Consider the following 22,756-nt stretch of genomic DNA (forward strand, 5'->3'; position numbering starts at 1 on the left):
GTAGAAATTTCCGCATTCATTTTATGTAAATTTAAGTAAAAATACCATGATATTTTTTGCTATGAATCTGCCATTGCAACTTATTTTGTTTGTATGATGGAAATTGCCATGACTTTTTTCGGGTTATTGTTAAAATATATTCTTGTTCACCCATGGCAATTTTCTGCTTTGAAAGTCGATGGCATATTTTTTTTACTTAACAAAAAAAACTGGCCATTGTGTCACAGCAAAAAAGAATATTGGATTTTTTTTCTATTTTTCATTACTGGGCTTTTTGATTCACTTCTTGAGCTGTTAGGGGCTGGGGAGGCGTTCACACTGGGGGGGGGGGGCTTCTCCCCCCGAACGAAATCGTTCGTCGGTGGTGAGGTATCGTACCGAACGTCTCGTTCGGTCTGGCACCTACGCAGACCGAACGGTCGGGAGATATCGGGGTCCCCGTTTTAGCAAGTAACTATTTCATGCTAAACATGTAAAATAATTAGATGTACAAATACATCTATAATTCCATAATATGGTATTCCAAATATTAATATTTTCATGTAATTTGAATATAGTTGCAGGACATATAATTCCAGAGGTAGACAGGTACGAGAGTGGTAGCCCGCGGAGATGATCGACCAATGTCGAGGAGCTATCCTAGAGTGTTCAAACGTTGTAGCAACTACTCCCTCCGTTCCAAGTTAGTATAAAGTTGAGTCATCTATTTTGGAACGGAGGGAGTAGCAAATTGCTAATCAACCTTCGTGGCCACAACGTCATCTCATCTCGAACTACCACTCTCACCAAAATTTCCAGGAGCAGGAAAGAATTCTTGTTCGATCTTGGTGTTGTCTCTCTCTCTCTAGGCGCGGGACCCGAGCCCGACCCTGAATATCTGGTGGAGACCAACGCAACGTCGTATCGTCCTTTCCTTAATTTTCCTGAACTCGCTGATGAGGTGTAGAGCTGGTTAGCTGGTAGTACGTGCTACTTCGCAGTACTCTTTCTTTTTGCGGGTACTCTACTTTGTTAATTTGGTCATCAGTTTAGATGATTTGAAGACGGAAGTACGCCAAGTACAAAGAAGAATCCAGTGATAGGTTCGTGGGCTGAAGGTTGTAGGCATGCATGTCATGAATAGCAGTACATAATAATACCCCATGGAGCATCTATTAGTACAACGAATTCAATATACTTGATGCAAAGAAAGGAATTCAATATACTTCCAGTATATATAAATATACGATCCACCGTACAAATTCACCAACATAACTACGTATACAGACATAAACCAAGAACATGCATGAACGAATGAAATACTACTTGTCTACACAATCACTTTCACAAGCTATACAATCCATATATAGGTATAGAGGTTTCCTGGACCACATAATATCGTACTTGACAGATAACTAGGACAAACTGATATTTATTCACATGGTTCTTCTTCCGCAGGCAGACCATTCACACCCCCTAGATGATGCCCTTGCCTGAAAAGTTAAATAACGAAATTCTTAATTAGAATGGATGCATGTCAGTATTTTCACATCACATCATGCAAAACACTAGTAGGAGTACGAAGTATACATAAACATGCAGCCAGGATTCTTGACTCGCCTTTTTGTCAGGTTGTTCTACCCTCATCTGCTTTGTATGGCGTTCTCGATCCGTAAGACTTGTTGCCGTTGCTGGCGTCAGGGGTTGTTCCGGTCGACAACCCTTTACTACCTGCTTTACGGAGCGCAGCGAATGCAAAAGGCGTCAAGAAAGTGCAACAAAGCATCAAAGACCACAACCGTCGAATCTATAGAAAGGTAGTACCAGAAAGGTGCGGATCTGATAAAGGGAGAGCTATCCATGCATCCACGTATCACGTATACTCAGGTGTTGAACGATCAGATGAGCGACACTCACTAACCTGTACTAGGCGACGGCGCCTTTTGGCCAGCTTCCGCCGGAGCATATGGACGTCGATCATCATACTGGCCGGAAGACCCTGGCATTTGAGGCATAGGCCTACTTGTCCCTGCATATATGCATGCATGGAGAATATATTAATTAGTACTCTACATCAGAGTTGATAATTAGCTTACTCCGATCGTGCATGTGCATGCAATGGACGAATTGGATGTGTGGATGCTGGCTCACCCTTCGCCGCCATGCTCAGTACTGGAGGCCTTCGTGTCTGCCTGTCTTCTCTTCAGCTACCTAGCTTAATTTGGAAGAGTTTGTTGCTAAATGCTTGGATAGTTGTAGCTACCCCACGGATGGGTATATATATATATATACAGGTACATAAGGGTAGAGGGCAAAATCCATGAAATTTCATCTGGTTGCATCCATCATATATATGCCTTGGCTTGGTGTTCGTTTTTCTCAGGATTATACATGGTGTACACGTATTACTACTGAGCGATTGCCATTAGGCCTTGACCCAGCGCGTTTTCCCTGGATCTCCCGCGTATCAAGAAGATATACGTCCGTGGCACGGTTGCAGTTGAGGTACGATGTAGACGTCGTATTTATTTGAAATAATGAACTTCGATTCAAATGGTGTTATTGCCTGCAGTGTGAGCCCTTGAACAAAAGTCTTCAGAAAACAACAAAAACATAGCAATATAACAATTTATTATCCCAATCTGTCGGAACTTTTCCCATCAATCTCGTTGAACCTGAATCAATGTTTCTGACCAGCTTGTGGACAGAAGGATGCTCTGCCATGGAGAACGTCATGAACGTTATGGACTTGACGAAGGCCTGGACATTAAACTGAGATCCCAGGTCTCATCATGTGTAATTTCCGTGCAAATCGAAACACACCGATACGCTCGGTCGTCCAAGTCCTTTTTTTAGGGTAGTCCAAGTCTTATTTCTACATGAATTCTGGAGTCAAATCAATGTAGTTTTTCTCCGAGTCGTTTGCGTGTGGAGTACTACATTAAGTAGGTTCTCCGAGTATTATGTCAGAAGAGGAAGAACAGGACCAGAACCAACAGGTACAGCCATGCATAACTTAGAGCATCTCCAACAGCCGCGCAACGAGCGACGCGCTAAAAATCAGAATACAGCGCCGGGTGAGCCAGGTTTTGTGCGCGGTGATGCGCTGGCTCCAGCGGCCGCCGCAAAATAAAGCACGCCCGAGCCGCTCCAGCAGGCGTGCTATATTTCATTTTTTTTCTTGTGGAGAACAGTGATAGTTCGGCACATAGCTTGTACGATACAAAATGCGTACATAGTTCGTAGTCGTCTCTATAGTATATAATACATAGTTCGGCACATAGTCTTCTTCTACGATACAAAATGCGTACTCCCTCCTTTCCGGTTTAGAGGGCTCAATTCAAAAATTTCACCAACCAAGGTAGATGATGAGTGGTGGAATACTTTTTGTAGTTTGCAAAAGCACCCAATTAATGCTCTTGTTTTTCTCAAAAAATTATGTTTACCGATGCATTAATTGCAATGCATGCATACATAAAGTATATGCATTGGTCAACTTTCTCTTAATACTTGCATGTAATGATTTAATGCACATTGAAATCTGAATATGTGATGGGGAACAACCAAATTGAGCCTTATAAAATGGAAAAACTAAAATTTTGAGATAAGCCTTATAAACTGGAAAGGAGGGAGTACATAGTATAAAGTTCTACGATATACTCCTACTACTACTATTCGTCATTCTCCGACTCGGACTCTGCCTCGGTGATGTCCTCCTCCGACGTCGAAGCGTAGGCGTCAAGGAACCGTTCGTCGCGGGAGTCCCAGGACGACGCATCTCCTAGCGTGATGTTGTATTTAGCGACCGCCTTCCGCGTTTGCTTGTCCTCGCGATAGGCGGCTCGCTCCTTCCTCTCCGCCCTCCTCTCGGCGAAGAACTGTTCCTCGAAGAACTGTTCCTCGTTGATGATATCTTGCGGGAAGCGTTGCCTCCACAGCGCCATGGCTTTCTCGTCCATCTCGGCTAGGCTGAGACGGCGCTCTCGCCTCCGGTTTTTGCGCCGATCCTCGTCGGTGATAAGCCGCGGGAAAGGAGCCAACTCTTGTGCCCGCTCCGGCGTCGCCACGTCGGTGAAGTTCATGTCCCAACGGGACCGCCGGAGGCGCACGCCGCAGCGTCGTACGCGTGGGCGCCATCCTGGGCGGTGTCGAAGGTTCCGAGGCCGAGGCGCACGCCGCCGCCCAACCAGATCGAGGCGGAGTAGGTGCCGGACGGACGCACGCGGACGCCGCGGTAGCCCGAACCTCCCCGACGGCGAGGAGGCATGGTGGCGCGGTGGTGTCGTGTCGGCGGCAAGGAGAGAAAGCGCTAGAGGGAGAGAGAGAGCGGCAGAGGGCGCTGCAATTTATAGGTGCGCCGGACGCGGTGGGCCAAATTTAGCGCGCGAGCTGCTGCCTTTTTCCGCGCGCGCGCAATCGTTTTCTGCCACCGCTCAAGCGCGTGAAAACGTCGCGCGCACGTGTTTTTTGACGCGGCTGTTGAAAAAAACGAAGTACTAGTATTGAACGGGTGGTCGGCACCTTGGATGGGAAGATGGTTGAGTATTTGTGGGAACGTGTACTTCTACTTCCGATGTACCACCTTTTTTTTGAGGGACTTCTGATGTACCACCTGACTATACACATGTGTTGTCCTTCTTTTATCATACTGCGTCGTGTCCAACACATAATTTTGACTGGGTTGCCTGTTACCTACCTTCGCTTTACTACTATAGAAGTAGTTCGCAAAAATAGCATTTTCAATCGTACTGCACGTTAACCTATACAGTATACTATTCCATGTGTCCATGTGTCCATTATTATACCTAAATATTAATACACTACTGCAGGAATGCCCGGCGGGCACTAAAAGTCTAGTACTGACAAGCAAGGCTCCCAGGGTCGTCCGTCACTGACCTCCTGTCACTACTAAAATGGCATCGGTGACGGGCGCGCGCCTGCCACTGGTACAAACTCTTTAATGACGGGCACATTTTTGGTCCCACCATTATTGAGTGTTTAAACAGTGGTGGGCATATTTGAGTGTCCGCCACTGACAACTTAGGCATGCATTTTTTTTGCAGCCACGACAACATTTGAGCTGCGATGGTTGCGTTTTGCGTAAAATCCCCTGTTCAAGAATTCATCCGATTAACCAGTTAACTTGTCGATTTATCCCTACTCGTAGGGTCACCGAGTAGCCGATTAACCGATTAATCACCCGAGTAATTGATTAAATGGCCGATTAACTTGCCGATTAGCCTATTAATCCCCTACTCGCCAACCAACCGAGCAGCTACCAGTTAACGATTTCCTCAACAATGGTAAAATCCATATAATAAATTGCAATACGCTGCAACATTACAATAATTGCGATAGAATATTACAATACATTGCAGCATACGTTAATTAACCATGGCAATATTTATCTTTTATTGCCATTGCAAGTTTTTCCTTGTATTTGCCGATGGCAAATTGACCCTTATTAACATGGCAATTTTACCTAAATCCCCATGGCAATATTTAACTTTTATTGTCATGGCAAGTTTCACTATTTATTTGCCATGGCTAATTTACCTTTATAACATGGCAAATTAACCTAAATCCCCATGGCAATTTTTTAATTTTATTGCCATGCTAAGTTTTACTATTTATTTGACCTTTATTAACATGGCAGATATTAATTTTTTTTGCCATGTCAAATATATGCAAAATTTAATATGATTTCAGTTATGGCGTTTTTCTTGTTCATTTTTTTATGTTTACAACCTTTTGTGTTTTTTCACACATGGCAATTTTCGCATACATTATATGTAAGTTTAAGTAAAAATACCATGAATTTTGTTACTATTGATTTGCCATTGCAAATTATTTTGTTTGTATGATGTAAATTACCATGACTTTTTTTTGGTTATTGTTAAAATATAATCTTGTTCACCCATGGCAATTTTCCGTGTTTAAAAGTTGATGGCATATTTTTTACTTAACAAAGCAAAAAACTAGCCTATTTTTGTCACAGAAAAAACGAAATCTTGCCTTTTTTTCTTTCTATTTTTTGTTACTGGGCTTTTTGATTCACTTTTTGGGGTGTTAGGAGTAGGGGAGGCGTACCCACTGGGGGGCTTTTCCTCCCGAACGAAATCGTTCGTCAGGGGCGAGGTATCATACCAAACGTCTTGTTTGGTCTGGCACCTGCGCAGACCGAACAGCCAGGAGATATCGGGCCCTACAATTTAGCAAGTAACTGTTTCATGCTAAACATGTAAAATAATTAGATGTACAAATACATCTATAATTCCATAATATGGTATTCCAAATATTAATATGTTTATGTAATTTGAATATAGTTGCAAGACACATAATTCCAGAGGTCGACAGGTACTAGAGTGGCAGCTAGCAGAGGTGATCGACCGACTGCTGGATGTCGAGGAGCTATCTAGAATGTTAAAACGTTGTAACAACTAGCAATTGATAATCAATCTTCGTGGCCACAGATAGATCTCGTCGACGTCATCTCATCTGTAACTACCACTCTCACCAAAATTTCCAGGACCGGAATTTCCAGGAGCAGGAAAGTATCATTGTTCGATCCTTCTTGAGCGTTGTCTCTCTCTACGCGTGGGGCCCAAGCCCGACCTTGAATATCTGGAGGACCAACGCAACGCCGTATCGTCCTTTCCTTAATTTTCCTGAACTCGCCGATGAGGTGTAGAGCTGTTTAGCTGGTAGTACGTGCTACCTTGCCGTACTCTAATTTATTTTTTGCGCGTACTCTAGTTTGTTAATTTGGTCATTAGTTTAGATGATTTGAAGACGGGAGTACGCCATGTACAAAGAAGAATCCAATGATAGATTCGTGGGCTGAAGGTCGTAAACATGCATGTCATGAATAGCAGTACATAATAATACCCCATGAAGCATCTATTTATACAACGAATTCAATATACTTGATGCAAAAAAATTCAATATACAATTCAAGTATTATTTTTTTGAAACGGAGGCAAAAAATTGCCTCATTGATTAATTAAGCAGAAGAGAATTGCCCAGTTAATTAACAAAAAACCGGACAAAAACAGATAAAAACCGAAAACCGATACAATTCCATTATATATATATATATGACCCACCGTACAAATTCACCAACATAACTAAGGTATAGATATAAATGAAGAACATGCATGAACGAATGAAATACTACTTGTCTACATGACAACTTTCACAAGCTATACAATCCATTATCCATATTTAGGTATAGAGGTTTCTTGGTCCACGGAATATCGTACTTGACAGATTAACTAGGACAAACTGATATTTATTCACATGATTCTTCTTCCGCACACAGACCATTCACCGCCTAGATATGCCCTTGCCTGAAAAGTCAAATAACGAAATTCTTAATTAGAATGGATGCACGTCAGTATTTTCGCGTCACCATCATGCAGCCAGGATTCTTGACTCACCTTTTTGTCAGGTCGTTTTACCATCGTCTGCTTTGTATGGCGTTCTCGATGAGTTGTTGCCGTTGCTCGACTCAGGGGTTGTTCCGGTCGACGACGCTTTGCCTGCTTTACGGAGCGCACGAATGCATGCAAAAGGCGTCAAGAAAGTGCAAGAAAGCATCAGAGACCATAGAAAGGTAGTACCAGAAAGGTGCGGATCTGATAAAGGGAGAGCTATCCATGCATGCACGTATCACGTATGCTCAGGTGTTGAACGATCGGATGAGCGACACTCACTAACCTCTGCTAGGCGACGGCGCCTTTTGGCTAGCTTCCGCCGGAGCATATGGTCGATCATTCTGCTGGCCGGAAGACCCTCGCATTGGAGGCACGAATCCACTTTGTGCTGCATATATATATGTATTATGGAGAATATATTAGAACATCTATCAGAGTTGATAATTTGCTTACTCCGACCGTGCATGTGCATGCAATGGACGAATTGGATATCTGGAGAAGGCTGCCTCACCCTTCGCCGCCATGCTCAGTCCTGGAGGCTTTCGTGTCTGCTTGTGTTCTCTTCAGCTTGCTAGCTTTGGAAGAGTTTGTTGCTCGATGCTTGGATAATTTGGGGCCAGCCCATGGATGGGGTATATATACATCCATACAGGTAGTACGCACGGACAGAGGGGGAAATCCTGGAAATTTCATCTGGTTGCATCCATCATGTATATACCGTGGTGTTTATTTTTCATAGAATTATACATGGCGTACGTGTACATGTAATCCTACTGTACAGAGCCAATGTCAGTAGGCCTTGACCCAGCGCGTTTTCGCTGGATCTCCCGCGTATCAAGAAGATACGTCCGGCTGGTACGGTTGCAGTTGAGATACGATGTAGACGTAGTATTTATTTGAAATAATGAACCTCGATTCAAATGGTGTTATTGCCTGCAATGTGCGCCCTTGAACAAAAGTCATCAGAATATGACAAAAACAGATTTGTTATACCAACCCGACGAACTTTTCGCATCAATCTCGTCGAACTTAATCAATGTTGTTTCTGATTAGCTTGTGGACAGATGGATGCTCTGCCATGGAAAACGTCATGAATGTAATGGACTTGACGAAGCCTGGACACTAAACTGAAATCCCAGGTTTCATCATGTGTAATTTCCTTCACATTTCCATGCAAATCGAAACACACCGACACGCGTGGGCGTCCAACTCCCAATTAACTGAGAGGCTCGATTTCTACATGAATTCCGGAGACAGATCAAGGTAGTTTTTCTCCGAGTCGTTTGCGTGTGGAGTACTACATTAAGGTGATTAGATTCTCCGATTATTAGGCCAACTCCACCGCACGAGCCCAAATCGTCCGGGTCTGTCCGTTTGAGGTAAAACGGACAAATCAAACGTCCAACGCGCGACCCCGTCCTAAAAAAACGTCCGTTTCTGGTCCGCCTCGACCCATCCTCGGAGCAAAGTTGGTCTGGGTTTGCGTCTGGAACGGACACGGGCGGACGAATCTTGCGTCCTCCTTGTCCGGGCCGTGTCCTCTACATGCGAGGCCTGACCCACCCGTCATCCTCTCTCTTTAATCTCCCATGGCCCACCATGCCCACCCACCATCCTCTCTCTCCTCTGCTCCACACACCACCATGCCGGCGCGTGCACGGGCGAGGCAGGGCCGCGAGCAGGCGGGCGCACGGGGCGGGGCGGGGCGCGCGGCGGGTGGGGCGGGGAGCGGCGGGCGGCCGAGCTCGCAGCGGAGTGGGGCGGGGCGGGGAGCGGCGGGCGGGCGCGGCGAGCGGGCACGTGTGACGAGGCGGCGGCGAGGGCGGCACGCAGGCGGGAAGCGGGCAGGCGGTGGCGCACGGGGCGGGAAGCGGGCGCAGCCGAGGTGGCGAGCGGCGAGGCGGCGCGGGCTGCTGCTGCTGCAGGCGGGCGGGTGCGCACTCGCAGGCGGGCAGCCTCAGGCGAGCGTGAGCTGGTGCGGCTGCAAGGCGACCGCGGAGGCAAGCACACCGGGGGACGCACGCGGACGTTTTGGGATGGTTGGCCGCGTTGGGCGCGTCCAAGAACAGCCGGACACAGATGTCTGTTTTGCCACCCATCGTTATCCTAAACGGACGAAATCCGACAAAACGAACGTCGGGTCGCGAGGTGGAGTTGGCCTTATGTCTAGAAAGGAGGAGGAGGAGGACCAAGAGGTACAGCCATGCATATAGCTCAATCAAGTGTTCCAACCGTGGAAAGAACTAGTATTGAACGGGTGGTCAGTAACAAACTCTTCTGGGAACGTGTACTTCTACTTCTGATGTACGACCTGGTTATACTACACATGTGTTGACCTTCTTTTATCACACTGGGTTGACTGTTACCTACCTGCCCTTTAATATAGAAGTACTACCTCCGTAAAGAAAATAAGAGCGTTTCACGTTTAAAAAAATAATAAAATAAAAATAAGAGCGTTTAGATCTAAACACTCGTATATTTATTTATAGAGAATAGTTCACAAAAATAGCATTTTCAGCGTACTGCATGTTAACCTATACAGTATACTACTCCATGTGTGCATTATTAAACCTAAATGTTATAGGTCTGGCGTTAGATTTCTGACCATCCCGTGTAAAGCTCTTCCTATCGTCCGATCACACAAAACAGCTCACGTCGCAAGGCTGGTGCCACGTCATGTGTTTGAATCCACTCATGCCACCCGCTCGTGTCTCTCAGTCACCCCACCCCACCCCACTTCTCTTCGTCTTCTTTTTTTCGGAAAAACTTTCAGTCTATTCATCTTCAATCATGGTAGTACAACGAACTCTACTAACAATAAAAAAAATACATCCAGATCCGTAGACCATCTAGCGACGACTACAAACACTAAAACGAGTCGAAGGCGTGCCGCTGTCATCGCCCCTCCCTCACCGGAGCCGGGCAAACCTTGTTGTAGTAGACAGTCGGGAAGTCGTCGTGCTAAGGTCCCATAGAACCAACGCACCAGAACAGCAACCACCACGGATGAAGAGTGTAGATCAAAAGGATCCAACCTGAAGACACACGAACAAAGACGAACAGATCCGAACAAATCCACCAAAGATAGAACCGCCGGAGACACACCTCCACACGTCCACCGATGATGCTACACCCATCACCGGAACGGGGACTAGACGGGAAGACCTTTATTCCATCTTCAGGGAGCCGCCGCCGTCTCGCCTTCCTGAGCAGGACACAAACCCTAACAAAGCTCGAAAAAAGATATGAAAACGGACCCCTCCCACCGGCAAGGGCCGAGATCCACTTCGCCTCCATGGCCCTAAGGCCACCGGAGACGGGACGGACCGGCGCCGGCGCCGGTGGGAGGCAAAGAACCCTAGTTTTGGGGAGGCGGCGGCTGACCCGTGAAAATCTTCAACCGCAAAAAAAGGTCTTCTTTAATCCTAGTTGACTCAACCAATTAGCTTACTTCTCTTCGTCTTCTTCCGCATAAAATCTGTTGGGGAACGTAGTAATTTCAAAAAAATTCCTACGCACACACAGGATCATGGTGATGCATAACAACGAGAGGGGAGAGTGTGTCCACGTACCCTCGTAGACCGAAAGCGGAAGCGTTATGATAACGCGGTTGATGTAGTCGTACGTCTTCACGATCCGACCGATCCAAGTACCGAACGTACGGCACCTCCGAGTTCAGCACACGTTCAGCTCGATGACGTCCCGCGAACTCCGATCCAGCAGAGCTTCACGGGAGAGTTTCGTCAGCACGACGGCGTGATGACGGTGATGATGTTGCTATCGACGCAGGGCTTCGCCTAAGCACCGCTACGATATGATCGAGGTGGAATATGGTGGAGGGGGGCACCGCACACGGCTAAGAGATCAAGAGATCAATTGTTGTGTCTATGGGGTGCCCCTGGCCACGTATATAAAGGAGTGGAGGAGGGGGAGAGGGCCGCCCCCTATGGCGCGCCCTGGAGGAGTCCTACTCCCACCGGGAGTAGGATTCCTCCCCTTCCAAGTAGTAGGAGTAGGATACAAGGAAGGGGAAGAGGGAAGAGAAGGAAGGAGGGGGCGCCGCCCCTCCCCTTAGTCCAATTCGGACTAGTCATTGGGGGGCGCGCGGCCTGCCTCTCTCTCTCCCCTAAAGCCCAATAAGGCCCATATACTTCTTCCCCCGTATTCCAGTAACTCCCCGGTACTCTGAAAAATACCCGAACCACTTGGAACCTTTCCGATGTCCGAACATAGTCATCCAATATATCGATCTTTACGTCTTGACCATTTCGAGACTCCTCGTCATGTCCCCGATCTCATCCGGGACTCCGAACTACCTCCGGTACATCAAAGCACATAAACTCATAATACAAATCGTCACCGAACGTTAAGCGTGCGGACCCTACGGGTTCGAGAACTATGTGGACATGACCGAGACACGTCTCCGGTCAATAACCAATAGCGGAACCTGGATGCTCATATTGGCTCCCACATATTCTACGAAGATCTTTATCGGTCAAACCGCATAACAACATACGTTGTTCCCTTTGTCATCGGTATGTTACTTGCCCGAGATTCGATCGTCGGTATCTCAATACCTAGTTCAATCTCGTTACCGGCAAGTCTATTTACTCGTTCCGTAATGCATCATCCCGCAACTAACTCATTAGTCACATTGCTTGCAAGGCTTATAGTGATGTGCATTACCGAGAGGGCCCAGAGATACCTCTCCGACAATCGGAGTGACAAATCCTAATCTCGAAATACGCCAACTCAACAAGTACCTTCGGAGACACCTGTAGAGCACCTTTATAATCACCTAGTTACGTTGTGACGTTTGGTAGCACACAAAGTGTTCCTCTGGTAAACGGGAGTTGCATAATCTCATAGTCATAGGAACATGTATAAGTCATGAAGAAAGCAATAGCAACATACTAAACGATCAAGCGCTAAGCTAACAGAATGGGTCAAGTCAATCACATCATTCTCCTAATGATGTGATCCCGTTAATCAAATGACAACTCATGTCTATGGTTAGGAAACTTAACCATCTTTGATAAACGAGCTAGTCAAGTAGAGGCATACTAGTGACACTATGTTTGTCTATGTATTCACACATTTATTATGTTTCCGGTTAATAAAATTCTAGCATGAATAATAAACATTTAGCATGAAATAAGGAAATAAATAATAACTTTATTATTGCCTCTACGGCATATTTCCTTCAGTCTCCCACTTGCACTAGAGTCAATAATCTAGTTCATATCGCCATGTGATTTAACATCAATAGTTCACATCTTTATGTGGTTAACACCCATAGTTCACATCGATATGTGACCAACACCCAAAGGGTTTACTAGAGTCAGTAATCTAGTTCACATCGCTATGTGATTAACACCCAAAGAGTACTAAGGTGTGATCATGTTCTGCTTGTGAGATAATTTTAGTCAACGGGTCTGCCACATTCAGATCCGTAAGTATTTTGCAAATTTCTATGTCTATAATGCTCTGCACGGAGCTACTCTAGCTAATAGCTCACACTTTCAATATGTATCCAGATTGAGACTTAGAGTCATCTGGATTAGTGTCAAAACTTGCATCAATGTAACCCTTTACGACGAACCTTTTGTCACTTCCATAATTGAGAAACATATCCTTATTCCACTAAGGATAATTTTGACCGTTGTTCAGTGATCTACTCCTAGATCACTATTGTACTCTCTTGCCAAACTTAGTGGTAGGGTACACAATAGATCTGGTACACATCATGGCATACTTTATAGAACCTATGGCTGAGGCATAGGGAATGACTTTCATTCTCTTTCTATCTTCTGCCATGGTCGGGCTTTGAGTCTTACTCAATTTCACACCTTGTAACACAGGCAATAACTCTTTCTTTGACTATTCCATTGTGAACTATTTCAAAATCTTGTCAAGGTATGTACTCATTGAAAAAACTTATCAAGCGTCTTGATTTATCTCTATAGATATTGATGCTCATCGAGGTCTTTCTTTGAAAAACTCCTTTCAAATACTCCTTTATGCTTTCCAGAAAATTCTACATTATTTTCGATCAACAATATGTCATTCACATATATTTATTAGAAATGTTGTAGTGCTCCCACTCACTTTCTTGTAAATACAGGCTTCACCGCAGGTCTGTTTAAAACTATATGCTTTGATCAACTCATTAAAGCGTATATTCCAATTCCGAGATGCTTGCACCAGTCCATAGATGGATCACTGGAGCTTGCACATTTTGTTAGCACCTTTAGGATCGACAAAACCTTCTGGTTGCATCATATACAACTCTTCTTTAAGAAATCCATTAAGTAATGTAGTTTTGACATCCATTTGCCAGATTTCATAAAATATGGCATTTTGCTAACATGATTCGGACAGACTTAAGCATCGCTACGAGTGAGAAAATCTCATCGTAGTCAACACTTTGAACTTTGTCAAAACCTTTTTTCGACAAGTATAGCTTTGTAGATAGTAACACTACTATCTGCGTCCGTCTTTCTCTTGAAGATCCATTTATTTTCTATGGTTTTCCGATCATCGGGCAAGTCAATCAAAGTCCACACTTTGTTCTCATACATGGATCCCATCTCAGATTTCATGGCCTCAAGCCATTTCGCGGAATCTGGGCTCATCATCGCTTCCTCATAGTTCGTAGGTTCGTCATGGTCAAGTAACATGAACTCCAGAATAGGATTACCGTACCACTCTGATGCGGAACGTACTCTAGTTGACTTACGAGGTTCGGTAGTAACTTGATCCGAAGCTTCATGATCAGCATCATTAACTTCCTCACTAACTGGTGTAAGCATCACTGGAACTTATTTCAGTGATGAACTACTTTCCAATTCGGGAGAAGGTACAATTACCTTATCAAGTTCTACTTTCCTCCCACTCAATTCTTTCGAGAGAAACTCCTTCTCTAGAAAGGATCCATTCTTGGCAACGAATATCTTGCCTTCGGATCTGTGATAGAAGGTGTACCCAACAGTAAATTTTGGGTATCTTATGAAGACACACTTTTCGGATTTGGGTTTGAGCTTATCTGGATAAAACTTTTTCACATAAGCATCGCAACCCCAAAATTTAAGAAACGACAGCTTAGGTTTCTTGCCAAACCATAGTTCATACGGTGTCGTCTCAACGGATTAGACGGTACTCTATTTAATGTGAATGCAACTGTCTCTAATGCATAACCCCAGAACGATAGTGGTAAATCGGTAAGAGACATCATAGATTGCACTATATCCAATAAAGTACGGTTATGACGTCCGGACATACACCATTATGTTGTGGTGTTCCAGGTGGCATGAGTTTGTGAAACTATTCCACATTGTTTAAATTGAAGGCCAAACTTGTAACTCAAATATTCGTCTCCGCGATCAAATCGCAGAAAAACTTTTATTTTCTTGTTACAATGATTCTCCACTTCACTCTGAAATTGTTTGAACTTTTCAAATGTTTCAGTTTCATTAAGTAGATATACCCATATCTGCTCAAATCATCTGTGAAGGTCAGGAAATAATGATACCCGCCGCGAGCCTCAACACTCATCGGACCGCATGCATCGGTATGTGTTATTTCCAATAAGTCAGTAGCTCGCTCCATTGTTCCGGAGAACGGGGTCTTAGTCATCTTGCCCATGAGGCATGGTTTGCAAGCATCAACTGATTCATAATCAAGTGATTCCAAAACCCCATCAACATGGATTTTCTTCATGCGCTTTACACCAATATGACTTAACGGCAGTGCCACAAATAAGTTGCACTATCATTATTAACTTTGCATCTTTTGGCTTCAATATTATGAATATGCGTATCACTATGATCGAGATCCAACAAACCATTTTCATTGGGTGTATGACCATAGAAGGTTTTATTCATGTAAACAGAACAACAATTACTCTCTAACTTAAATGAATAACCGTATTGCAATAAACATGATCAAATCATATTCATGCTCAACGCAAACACCAAATAACACTTATTTAGGTTCAACACTAATCCCGAAAGTATAGGGAGTGTGCGATGATGATCATATCAATCTTGGAACTACTTCCAACACACATCGTCACTTCACCCTTAACTAGTCTCTATTCATTCTGCAACTCCCGTTTCGAGTTACTAATCTTAGCAACTGAACTAGTATCAAATACTAAGGGGTTGCTATAAACACTAGTAAAGTACACATCACTAACATGTATATCAAATATACCTTTGTTCACTATGCCATCCTTCTTATCCGCCAAGTATCTAGGGCAGTTCCACTTATAGTGACCAGTCCCTTTGTAGTAGAAGCACTTAGTCTCAGGCTTAGGTCCAGACTTGGGCTTCTTCACTTGAGCAGTAACTTGCTTGCCGTTCTTCTTGAAGTTCCCCTTCTTCCCTTTGCCCTTTTTCTTGAAACTCGTGGTCCTGTCAACCATCAACACTTGATGTTTTTCTTGATTTCTACCTTCATCGATTTCAGTATCACGAAGAACTTGGGAATCGTTTCTGTTATCCCTTGCATATTATAGTTTATCACGAAGTTCTAGTAACTTGGTGATAGTGACTAGAGAACTCTGCCAATCACTATCTTATCTGGAAGATTAACTCCCACTTGATTCAAGTGATTGTAGTACTCGGACATTCTGAGCACATGCTCACTAGCTGAGCAATTCTCCTCCATCTTGTAGGCAAAGTACTGTTAGAGGTCTCATACCTCTCGACACGGGCATGAGTATGAAATACTAATTTCAACTCTTGGAACATCTCATATGCTCCGTGGCGTTTTAAAAACGTCTTTGAAGCGCCAATTCTAAGCCGTAAATCATGGTGCACTAAACTATCAGTCATCATATTGAGCTTGCCAAACGTTCATAACGTCTGTAGTTGCTCCTGCAATCGGCCTGTCACCTAGTGGTGCATCAAGGACATAATTCTTCTGTGCAGCAATGAGGATAATCCTCAGATCACGGATCCAATCCGTATCATTGCAACTAACATCTTTTAACTTAGTTTTCTCTAGGAACATATCAAAAAATAAAACAGGGGAGCTTAAACGCGAGTAATTGATCTACAACATAGATATGCTAATACTACCAGGACTAAGTTCATGATAAATTAAAGTTCAATTAATCATATTACTTAAGAACTCCCACTTAGATAGACATCCCTCTAATCATCTAAGTGATCACGTGATCCAAATCAACTAAACCATGTCCGATTATCACGTGAGATGGAGTAGTTTTCAATGGTGAACATCACTATGTTGATCATATCTTCTATATGATTCACGCTCGACCTTTCGGTCTCCAGTGTTCCGAGGCCATATCTGCATATGCTAGGCTCGTCAAGTTTAACCCGAGTATTCTGCGTGTGCAAAACTGGCTTGCACCCGTTGTAGATGAACGTAGAGCTTATCACACCCGATCATCACGTGGTGTCTCGCCACGACGAACTTTGGCAACGGTGCATACTCAGGGAGAACACTTTTATCTTGAAATTTAGTGAGAGATCATCTTATAATGCTACCGTCAATCAAAGCAAAATAAGATGCATAAAGGATAAACATCACATGCAATCAATATAAGTGATATGATATGGCCATCATCATCTTGTGCTTGTGATCTCCATCTCCGAAGCACCGTCATGATCACCATCGTCACCGACGCGACACCTTGATCTCCATCGTAGCATCATTGTCGTCTAGCCAACTATTGCTTCTACGACTATCGCTACCGCTTAGTGATAAAGTAAAGCAATTACAGGGCGATTGCATTGCATACAATAAAGCGACAACCATATGGCTCCCGCCAGTTGCCGATAACTCGGTTACAAAACATGATCATCTCATACAATAAAATATAGCATCATGCCTTGACTATATCACATCACAACATGCCCTGCAAAAACAAAGTTAGACGTCCTATACTTTGTTGTTGCAAGTTTTATGTGGCTGCTACGGGCTGAGCAAGAACCGTTCTTACCTACGCATCAAAACTGCAACGATAGTTCGTCAAGTTAGTGCTATTTAAACCTTCTCAAGGACCGGGCGTAGCCACACTCGGTTCAACTAAAGTTGGAGAAACTGACACCCGCGAGCCACCTGTGTGCAAAGCACGTCAGTAGAATCAGTCGCGAGTAAGCGTACGCGTAATGTCGGTTCGGGCCGCTTCATCCAACAATACAGCCGAACCAAAGTATGACATGCTGGTAAGCAGTATGACTTGTATCGCCCACAACTCACTTGTGTTCTACTCGTGCATATAACATCTACGCAAAAAACCAGGCTCGGATGCCACTGTTGGGGAACATAGTAATTTCAAAAAAATTCCTACGCACACACAGGATCATGGTGATGCATAGCAACGAGAGGGGAGAGTGTGTCCACGTACCCTCGTAGACCGAAAGCAGAAGCGTTATGATAACGCGGTTGATGTAGTCGTACGTCTTCACGATCCGACCGATCCAAGTACCGAACGTACGGCACCTCCGAGTTCAGCACACGTTCAGCTCGATGACGTTCCGCGAACTCCGATCCAGCAGAGCTTCACGGGAGAGTTCCGTCAGCACGACGGCGTGATGACGGTGATGATGTTGCTATCGATGCAGGGCTTCGCCTAAGCACCGCTACAATATGATCGAGGTGGAATATGGTGGAGGGGGGCACCGCACACGGCTAAGAGATCAAGAGATCAATTGTTGTGTCTACGGGGTGCCCCCTGGCCACATATATAAAGGAGTGGAGGAGGGGGAGAGGGCCGGCCCCTATGGCGCGCCCTGGAGGAGTCCTACTCCCACCGGGAGTATCATTCCTCCCCTTCCAAGTAGTAGGAGTAGGAGACAAGGAAGGGGAAGAGGGAAGAGAAGGAAGGAGGGGGCGCCGCCCCTCCCCTTAGTCCAATTCCGACTAGTCATTGGGGGAGGGGGGGCGCGGCCTGCCTCTCTCTCTCCCCTAAAGCCCAATAAGGCCCATATACTTCTTCCCCCGTATTCCCGTAACTCCCCGGTACTCCGAAAAATACCCGAACCACTCGGAACCTTTCTGATGTCCGAATATAGTCGTCCAATATATCGTTCTTTACGTCTCGACCATTTCGAGACTCCTCGTCATGTCCCCGATCTCATCCGGGACTCCGAACTACCTTCGGTACATCAAATCACATAAACTCATAATACAAATCGTCACCGAACGTTAAGCGTCCGGACCCTACGGGTTCGAGAACTATGTAGACATGACCGAGACACGTCTCCGGTCAATAACCAATAGCGGAACCTGGATGCTCATATTGGCTCCCACATATTCTACGAAGATCTTTATTGGTCAAACCGCATAACAACATACGTTGTTCCCTTTGTCATCGGTATGTTACTTGCCCGAGATTCGATCATCGGTATCTCAATACCTAGTTCAATCTCGTTACCGGCAAGTCTGTTTACTCGTTCCGTAATGCATCATCCCGCAACTAACTCATTAGTCACATTGCTTGCAAGGCTTATAGTGATGTGCATTACCGAGAGGGCCCAGAGATACCTCTCCGACAATCGGAGTGACAAATCCTAATCTCGAAATACGCCAACTCAACAAGTACCTTTGGAGACACCTGTAGAGCACCTTTATAATCACCCAGTTACGTTGTGACGTTTGGTAGCACACAAAGTGTTCCTCTGGTAAACGGGAGTTGCATAATCTCATAGTCATAGGAACATGTATAAGTCATGAAGAAAACAATAGGAACATACTAAATGATCCAGCGCTAAGCTAACGGAATGGGTCAAGTCAATCACATCATTCTCCTAATGATGTGATCCCGTTAATCAAATGACAGCTCATGTCTATGGTTAGGAAACTTAACCATCTTTGATTAACGAGCTAGTCAAGTAGAGGCATACTAGTGACACTCTGTTTGTCTATGTATTCACACATGTATTATGTTTCCGGTTAATACAATTCTAGCATGAATAATAAACATTTATCATGAAATAAGGAAATAAATAATAACTTTATTATTGCCTCTAGGGCATATTTCCTTCAAAATCATCCATCTTCCCGGCGGCGGTGCTGTGGCGGCAGCTCCGGTATCCCTACGAGGCCCCAACGAGGGTGGTGAGCAGCACGACGCTACCTCGGGGGCGCGTGGTCTGGGCCACCGCATATGAGGAGGCGGCTACTGGCTACTGCACTGCGGTGACGGGGCTCCCCGTTGGATCCTGCAACTCACAGCAGCTCGAGGACAGGCTCTCCATCGGGATAAACCCATCCGTCACCTACTCCGGCTAACACGAGTGAGTTTGTAGGGTTGCTTCGTTGGCGCTGCTGCTCCGGGGGGACGAGATGGAGGTTTACCATGTCTTATGCACCAAATATGCGTAATTTGTCATGTCCAAGAGTATATAATTTTCCACGGGACAAGTTAAAAAATTCATAGATTTGCCATGTGGACATTACATAGATATATACAATTTGCCATGCTTGGAAAACAAGATCCATGTGACCAAATACGTGTTTGCCATGTTATGAATTTTTCCTAAACTTGTCATGTGACTAGTAAAAAAATCATAATATGTACAGTTGCCATGATCTAGATCAAAAATTTGTCTAAGCTTGCTATGTGACCAGTAAAAAAATTGTTCTAAATTTGTCACACATTAGAAAGAAAAAATTTCAACCAAATTTCCATAATATGTATAATCTTGCAATGATCTATGTATAGGTGTCACGGCGTATATACAAGTACTTGATATGACAAAAACAATTTTGTGTTGAGAATATTTTTTAGAAAAACTGCCAACATCATTTTTATGTGGAATTGACATGTGCAAAGCCTATTGATTCTCCATCTACATGAAACAAATGAAACAAATAAACAAACAAAATACATATGAACATAATTTGCTATGTGTTTTATGTATAATTTTTAGTGAATTATGTAACAAAAATATCTAATTTTCCATGTGATAAGTTAAACTTCTTTCCAACAAATTGACATGAGATGATTACAAAATTTCCTAAAAACTTGCTTGTTTTCTTTAATATATAGAACATTTTCCATCAAAGTTTCCATGGACCATGTAAAAAATAGAACTATTCATAATTTCTCGTACAATACCATGACCATTTATCATAAGTATGTTTTTCTTTCTATATCACCATGGCAAATTAGTTTTTCTAACATGGGAAATTTATCTATTATAGTATGGCAATTTTATTTAATGCAACATGGCAATTGTAAATTTAGATATAGGTGGATTTTTTTTACTTTGTCATAACAGTTTCTCTCTATTTTATGTTTTTATCCATATATATGTAATCTTGAACATGGGAAATTTTTATGTTATATATAGGAGGAATTTAATCACAATCATGGAAAACTTACTTTTTTGTCATTTTTGCCCCAATATCCATGTTATGTATTTTTAAACTTTTTCACGATTGTTTTTGAGATGGCAATTTTATGGGCATGAATTATTTTATGCTTTTTTCCTGTAAATTTGTTGTAGATAATTATTTATGTACATAATTCTTATAGATCAATTGTAGATATTATTATGTTTTGTTCTCATTGGATAGTTGGGCCTTTTCCCATCTAACTTATGGCATTTTATTATTATTAGAGAACAAAAAAAATTATTAAGAGCAAGAAGATTTATTTTTAATGGCATGTCAATTTTATTAAGAAAATATATGGCATGCAAATTTTATTACTAACAGCCCGAAAATTTTATTTCTAATGGCATGGTAATTTTATTATTTCAAACATAGCAATTTTCTTTGTTTTCACAAGATTGCAATTTGTGCATCATTATCATTGAAGAAAAAACTTGTTGTCATGGGAACTTTATTCTTGTTGAAATGGAAATTTAAATTATACAACCACAACAACTTAAAATAGATTGTCTTTTTTAAAATGTTTTTTCAGTGTCTCATGGCAAATTTTATTATTTAGACCATGGTAATTTAGTTAAATGATACGGCAGTTCTATCATTTCAATCATGGAAATTTGTGTGTGTGTGTGTGTGATTTGATGTTAATACTCAGAAAATATACAATTTGGCCACTTGACTAAGAGTATGGCAATTTTACATTTTATGGCACGAAAATTTATATAAAATGTTAAACTATTATATTTCTGAATGGCAATTTAATATGACATTACCATGGAAAATTTTAGACACATCCGATGGCAATTTTTGTAGGGGAAATATGTGTTCTACTTTATTTGTCCTTTTTGTTGATTTTTGTTTTTCATACTACCATGGCAATTAATTTTTTAGTACATGCTTTTTTGTAGACAATTCAAATCCATGATATAAATCCCATTGCAAATCTATTTTGGTTTCTCTGCCACGTGTTTTCGGAAAGTTTTTTCATTTGGACTACTTTTTTGGGCATAAAGAATGACACACCGGGGGGGGGGGGGCATCAAATGGGCTGTCGAGCCAATATTGGGGTTTCGCTCGGTGGCCGTTCTACCGAAGATGGGGCTCTATTAGGATTTGTTTGTGTTTCCGTTGTTATGAACTATTTACGTTTTTAAGGCTATTTATTTGGCTAGCCTCTGACTAGCGGTTTATAAGACTATGTTAATTTTGGATCATTACGATGTAACGGAATGATCCATTTTTGTTTGATATTACATCAGTACCGTCTATGTTGGTGAATCGATCTAGGGGTTGGCATGGTAAGCACGGAGACCTAAATCTTAACAGGTTGGTCGTTAGAGACAGAGGATACTAAAGTGCAGTTATATTTAAGACAACATACATGGATGAGTGACATGGTTATTGGGTAGTTGCACATACATGGAGCGACCCACACCACCATCTAGAGTGAAGGTCATTAGCACATCATTCCAATCATCGCCCGTGAAACAAATTTGATGTTCTTTATTCGGGATGTCGACGCCCGATTCTCATGTCCTCTTTTGTCTTAAGGAAAGCCCTGATTTTCAGTTATGCCAAATTTTGTAATATGGAGGTTTTGCAGGAAAACATTTCTTGCAAAGCAAGGGTAACCTCACACAAGTTAAAGGAAATAATTGATTATTGTTATAGAGTTTACAAATTATTGTTTTCACATCATGCATGGTATTCTTTTACAGACATTATGGTATTTCGGAATTATGGTTGAGATAATCATATAGACGAGTAATTTTGAAATTTAGCAAGCAGTCTCTTCGAAAATTTGAAAATGATAAACTAATATATATTAATAGGTAATTCCCATGAATAACAAGTTTATGTTCCAAAAGTTAAGCTTTGGCGCGTCATTTGTGTTTGAAGTAAATTGGAGTTAACAAATAAGCAAGAATATTGTACGGTTAAGTAAGTAACAAATTACACAACGGTTGATTAAG

At 43.0% G+C, this 22,756-nt stretch overlaps 2 long non-coding RNA genes across 2 annotated transcripts; both read right to left on the minus strand.

The window, feature by feature from the left end:
• Nucleotides 1-1,600: 1,600 nt before the first annotated feature.
• Nucleotides 1,601-2,778, minus strand: LOC120964009 (uncharacterized). The gene is made up of 3 exons (XR_005755679.2): nt 2,131-2,778; nt 1,901-2,008; nt 1,601-1,710 (listed from the first exon to the last, which is right to left on the minus strand). It is a non-coding gene; the product is annotated as an uncharacterized lncRNA (long non-coding RNA).
• Nucleotides 2,779-7,051: 4,273 nt separating this feature from the next.
• On the minus strand, nt 7,052-8,034 carry LOC109752655 (uncharacterized). Its single transcript, XR_002230326.4, has 4 exons — nt 7,927-8,034; nt 7,699-7,803; nt 7,419-7,520; nt 7,052-7,328 (listed from the first exon to the last, which is right to left on the minus strand). It is a non-coding gene; the product is annotated as an uncharacterized lncRNA (long non-coding RNA).
• Between the last annotated feature and the right edge of the window lie 14,722 nt (nt 8,035-22,756).

This window comes from Aegilops tauschii, chromosome 5 (genome assembly GCF_002575655.3).
Source record: "Aegilops tauschii subsp. strangulata cultivar AL8/78 chromosome 5, Aet v6.0, whole genome shotgun sequence".
Classification (NCBI taxonomy): domain Eukaryota; kingdom Viridiplantae; phylum Streptophyta; class Magnoliopsida; order Poales; family Poaceae; genus Aegilops; species Aegilops tauschii.